This window comes from Phragmites australis, chromosome 2 (genome assembly GCF_958298935.1).
Source record: "Phragmites australis chromosome 2, lpPhrAust1.1, whole genome shotgun sequence".
In the NCBI taxonomy this organism is placed as follows: Eukaryota; Viridiplantae; Streptophyta; class Magnoliopsida; order Poales; family Poaceae; genus Phragmites; species Phragmites australis.
This window is the reverse complement of record NC_084922.1, coordinates 3,812,223-3,818,222: the sequence shown is the minus strand read 5'-3', so window position 1 is coordinate 3,818,222 and position 6,000 is coordinate 3,812,223.

The window sequence follows — 6,000 nt, the reverse complement described above, 5'->3', positions numbered from 1 at the left end:
TTATGAACAGACATTAATCTCATTGAAGATGTTAAAAGTCATTGGCACCCCTCAAAAAGAAAAGAGAAGCGGTATGTGGTTACTCATTAGATTTAAATTGATTTTATTTTTGAATTTGATTAAAGGTATGCCGTATTATCAAGAAGGATGCGTATAGATAGTCTTGGTGTCTCAGTGCTCAAAGTAATCTTTGTAACCTAAATATGAGAGACACAGATCACTCTACGAACACCAATTTTTCAAAGTTGCTTTATGTACCCAAAAGTTCCAAGTGCAACTCGGATGTTCCGGGTAGCCAGAACCTCCGAGTGGAGCTCCGGGCATGGGTGCTCGGTTTGGTGTTTTAAGCTAACCTAGAAGTTTCGGGTTGCCGGAACCTTCAATTTGGGTTCCGATCAGGGATCCTTGGGTTCTTTTCTTGTCTGGACTAGGAAGTTCCAGGTTGGTCAGAACTTCCAGATTCTGTGTTGTTTTCGGACCCTCCGAGCGGGGATCCTTTGGTGCTAAGTCTCATGCCAACCCAGATGTTTCAGGTTAAACCCAGAAGTTTTGGGTTAATAAAAAAACTGCATAACGACTAGTTTTGGGGGAAATGGTATACATACTCCTTCACCCCTTCCCTTTTTTCTGGTGAATAATCACGAGACAAAAGCTTTTAAAGTCATTCAATAGCTCTCCCCACTCTTTTAGGCGTCAATTCTTGCAAAGATTTGAGAGTTGGGTGTGAGAGCAAGAGATTGAGTGCTAGTGAGCCACATTCAAATCTTTGAGCAATTGAGTTCATCGTCAAGCTGATCGAGCCGCATTTGTTACTCTTGGAGCTTATTCTCCTAGATTGTTAGGCGTCGCCCAGTGAGCACCCAAGATTGTGGAGTGTCATGGGACATTTGTGAAGGTCATCATCTCCTCCATAAGGGAAGGGGACAATCGAGTAAGCCCAAGCTCGATTTTCGTGATTACTTGGTGAGGATAAGGGTTGAAAGAGATCTGACTCTTTGTGAGCACCTCAAAGGAGACATAGGATCTTTGGATCCGAACTTCGGGAAACAAATTCGTGTCTCCTTTGTATTCTTGTGTTCATTCTTGTTCTAGTTGACTTTTAGGTAGCTTGCCCGATCTACATGTTTGTGAGTTTGTGGTTGCAGGTGTTTCGTTAAAAAAACCTCTGCACATCCTTTGGAACCTGTGGCAACACTTAGGATCATCTAGACTTTCTTAGGTGTTTTTATTTTTCAATTTTGTGTTCCAGCCAGAATATCCAGGTTGAGTTCGGAACTTCTGAAACCCGAAAGTTTCGGATTGAACCCGGAATATCCAGATTCTGTTAATCCACTACGCAGTTTTTTATTTTTTTAGGAACACTTATTCACCCCTCTAGGCGATATCTCATATATTCAATTGGCATCAAAGCCTAATCTCCTACAAGACTTCACTGCTTGAAGAATTTGAAGATGTCGACATCTGGGGAGAAAAGTTTGAAGAGCCTAAAAAGCCCAAAGGATGATATATCAAGCGACGGTAAGGGCAACAGAGTTGCAATTGAGTTCAATTATGACAAGTTAAATGTATCTAATTCTTATATTTCTGTGTCACCAGGGTGTGCGTCATACTTTGATGGCACGCACTATGCCGCTTGGAGTCACAAAATTAAATTGCATTTAATCTCTCTTCATCTAAGTATTTAGAAGACTGTGTGTACATATTTTGAGCTACCGGATGAAGACAAAGAGTTCACTCCCGAACAAGAGCAAAACCTTCACCGCAATGCACAAGCCGCAAGTGTGTTGCTTGGTGCCTTGAGTCCCGAAGAGTTCAACAAGGTGGACAGGCTTGAGGAGGCCAAAGTGATATGGGACACACTCGAAGTCTCTCATGAAGGCACCACAAGTGTTAGAGAATCAAAGACAGAGTTGCTTGAAGGGAAATTAGGAAGATTTGTGATGGAGAACGATGAAACCCCTCAAGTAATGTATGATATGATGGTGCTAATGAACAAGATTGGAGGGCTTGAAAGTGAAGAGCCAGATGACCACAAGGTGGTGAGAAGATTGCTAAGAGCCTTTGCATTGAGGAATTCCACCTTGGTAACATTTATCCATGAGAGAAGAGATTACAAGAGACTCAGAATAAGTGATGTGTTTAGAAGAATTCTTGCTCATGAGTTTATGGAGGAGGAAGCCAATGAAGTCAAGAAACTTGTTAAGCAAAGCTCAACCTCCGAGAACAAAGAAGTAGCATTGAAAGCAAGTAAGAGCAAGCAAGATGAAGAATTGAGCTCAAGTGAAGAAGAGAGCTTCGATGATGAAAAAATGTCTTTCTTTGTAAGGAAGTTTAAAAAATTCATGAAGAAAGGCGGATATAGCAAGTACAAGAGAGACAAGTTCAAAAGAAGATCATCCAAGAGAGGTTGCTATGAGTATAGCGAAGTTGGTCATTTCATCGCCAAGTGTCCTAATAAGAAGAAGAACAAAGACAAGGAAGAAAAGAAGAATAAGCCTTACAAGAAAGATAAGTATAAGACCCACAAGAAAATCTATTCGGGTCAAACTCACATCGGCAAGGAGTAAGACTCCAACTCTGACTCCGATGATGAAGGAGTCGCCACTATCGCCATCCGCTCCTTTACATCGACAAAGTCACTCTTTAGTGACATTAGCGACGATGACGACACTCCTAAGTGTCTTGTGGCAAAAGGGCATAAGGTAAAAACACAACCTAAGCTCCTAGATAGCGATAGTGATAGTGATAGCGACAGTGGTAGTGAATCTTTTCTTAAAGGTCTAAGTAAAAATGGCATGTCTAAAATGAAAGAGCTAATCAAAATAATAAAGAGTCAAAAGTAGATTCTCGAGAAGCAAGAGGGCTTGCTCTCGGTGAATCAGGAACCAGGGGTCCCCGAATCCCGAGGGCAGGCCAGCAATCCGCCACGTGGCGCCCTCCCGCAGGGGTCATCTTCGCGAGGTAAAAAAGACTAAGTCCCGGGAGAGGACGCTCGGGGCCATAAGCAGTGGTCTCCGAGTACCCAGGTTCCCCGATGATCTGCGAAGACCAAGTAACCGGGAAGAGAGTACTCGGGGAAGTAAACAGTGGCCCCCGAGCACCCGAGTGCCCTAAGGACACAAGGATGGTAGTTCTGTGAGAGAGTGCTCAGGGCTGTGAACAGTGGTTTCCGAGCACTCGGTTCCCCGAGGACCCGAACAGTCAAATCCGAGAGAGAGTTCTCGGGGAGGTGAACAGTGACCCCCGAGCATTCAGTTCCCCGAGGATCAAGAGAGGGCGTTTTCAGGAGAGAGTGCCCGGGGAGGTGAACAGTGACCCCCGAGCACTCAGTTCCCCGACGGCCCAAGAAGCCTTCCGTCAGTGGCCCCCATAGGGGTCCAGTGATGAGGTGTCAGTCGGCGAAAGGCCCGATGCCATATTTAAGGGTGCGCGTGGCCTGTCACCTCCAACTGCTCTCGCCACGCTCGGTGTCAGTCCCTGCCATACTCTAGCAGAAGGGCGTGGGGACATTTAATGCACGGGTCCCATCCCGCACCATCCGACGCGCCTCGGGATAGCATCGCGAGGTCCGAGGTGTTCCGTCTGCCGCGCTGCTGTGGCAGGCGAACAAGACCGGGCGGGCACGCCGGGCCGCTCTGCGACTGCCCGGTGGGCCCTCTCCACGGCGCCCGTTGCCAGCGCTATCATGACGACTGAAGACCGGGCACAGGGCGCGTTTTCAACCCCCGTCAGTTCACGTAGAGGCCATGATAATTGCCTTTTCCATTTATGGTGCCTTGGAACTCGTGCCCTCCCATTCGGGGCACGCCACCGCCGGCGGGTATTTAAGGAGCCGGCGGGCGCGGACAGAAGAAGGCAGAAGCGGAGATCGAGACTGAGTCTGAGTTGGTACAGAGGAGCGCTCGAACTCTCTGGCGCTTGCTCAGAGATCGAAGAACACCTTCGTACAAGCATAGAAGCTGAGACCACCGAAGAACAAGGAGCCCGAGGCTCTAGGATAGACAAACATTCGTGTAAGCAGCACATTCCTGAGAGACATTCTCAGAGCATTATAGCATCTACACAGGAGTAGGGTGTTACGCGCAGTGTGGCCCGAACCTGTCTAAAAATCCATCCAGTGCATTTACTCTTTTCTGCATTAGATCATTCCATCTCACCTGCCATCGCATTTACATCCATTTATTTCTCCAGCAAACATATTCATAATCATCTCCCCGACCGAATCTCTAAAAAGGGGTCCCTCAGGATCTCTGCGACAGGAGTTAACCCTCCGACACTTGCTCATCCTTGAAAAGGAGTGAAACCTGAACTCGATAAGCTACTTGCTAAAGAGAAGGAGAAATTTGAGAAATTGATTAAAGATCTTGATTTAACCAATATCTCAATTGCTAGTCTAGATGGTAGCAATGCTATTGTCGAGGGTTAATCTCTAATAATGATTTTGAGGTGTATCGGTCGAAGGACGTGTGAACAATGATGAGGGTGTGTTCGTCGATTTGTGGGTGTATTGGACTCAAGAACACCAGGGTTATCCAGATTCAAGCCTCCCGAAGGATAACAACCCTATGTCATGTGTATTTTATTTTGAGTGCTTGTGAATCGTTTACCTATCCTCCTTTACAAACCGTGTCCTCCTCTCTTTATATACCAGAGAGAGGAAGAACTTATAAGTGGGTCCCGATTAGAAGACTCATGCCTAGCTAGAGAACCGGGTGACCCAACTTGCCCTGAGAGCTTTAAGTGCATGTCCCAACTCCACTCTTGCCTTTCCTGGCCGCCTAGCCCGTCCCATCACCGTGCGCCATAAGATCGTCTGCCAAGCCATCCTGTCCCTACGTCCTGCAAGTCTACCTGCAAAATCGTCCATTTGTCTGGTCGTTTTGCAGACCCTGTCTTGTCAACCATGCAGTGTTGCGCCAGCCCGCAAGGCCCCATCCGTAGCATTTAATGCTATAGGACGAGGCAATGTCCAACCGCGGTGAACATGACTTTGTTCACTAGATAGAGTGTCTGAGGAAAAAACACTTGAGTAGATAGCAATAAATGAGATTAGATGGATTAGGTAAGAACCGGCACCGCGACTAGCAAGGGTTGGTCGCATGATCTCATAATATTGCAAGGAGGCTGGTCGTACAAGCCTTGCACTGGTCGTGCGAGCTTGGACCTTGTCGCATGATGGGCCAAGGTTCAGGAAATATCCATCTTCGATCGTCATACCCCTCATAGGGACCGTTAGCTGGGACGCTCCTTTACTCAATACTCCAACAACTACACTTGAAGATAATTTTAATTATTTGGATTATACTCATAAAGCTCTTGAAGTACAATTTGATGCCCTTAGAAATAGCACATATTCCTCTAATGATGCAACATTGCTCTCTAATGCGTCCACTAGTCAAGGTTTCTCTCATTGTTACAATATTGATATAAATACTTATGTTACTAATGTTCAACCCTTGCAAGTATTACAAAAGGAAAATGAGAGGTTAAATATCTTGGGGATATTACTAATAAGGGTATGACCGTCTCTAGAAGGGAAGACACCTCAATAGCTTTTATTGGTCATTTGAAGGGTTTATCTTGTTGATTTTTCAACGGATGAAGTGAGGCATAAGACTTGTTTGATCGCTAAGGTTAGCATGGGTTGGCTATGGCACCGCCGACTAGACCATGCTGGTATGAGAAATTTGTGTAACTTCTAAATAGGGGAGTACATCCTAGGACTAACAAATATTTCTTTTGATAAATATAGAATTTGTAGTGCATTTCAAGTGGAAAAAAGTTGGAGCTCCTCACCCCGCCAAGAACATGACGACGACTACAAGGCTATTGGAGCTTCTTCACATGGATTTGTTTGGACCAATCGCATACATAAGCATTGGCTGTAATAAATATGGCTTAGTTATTGTCGGTGTATCAGGTACCGGGGGTCCCCGAATCTCGAGGCCATGCCAGCCATCCGCCACATGACGTCATCCCGCGGAGTCTATCAGATCAAGT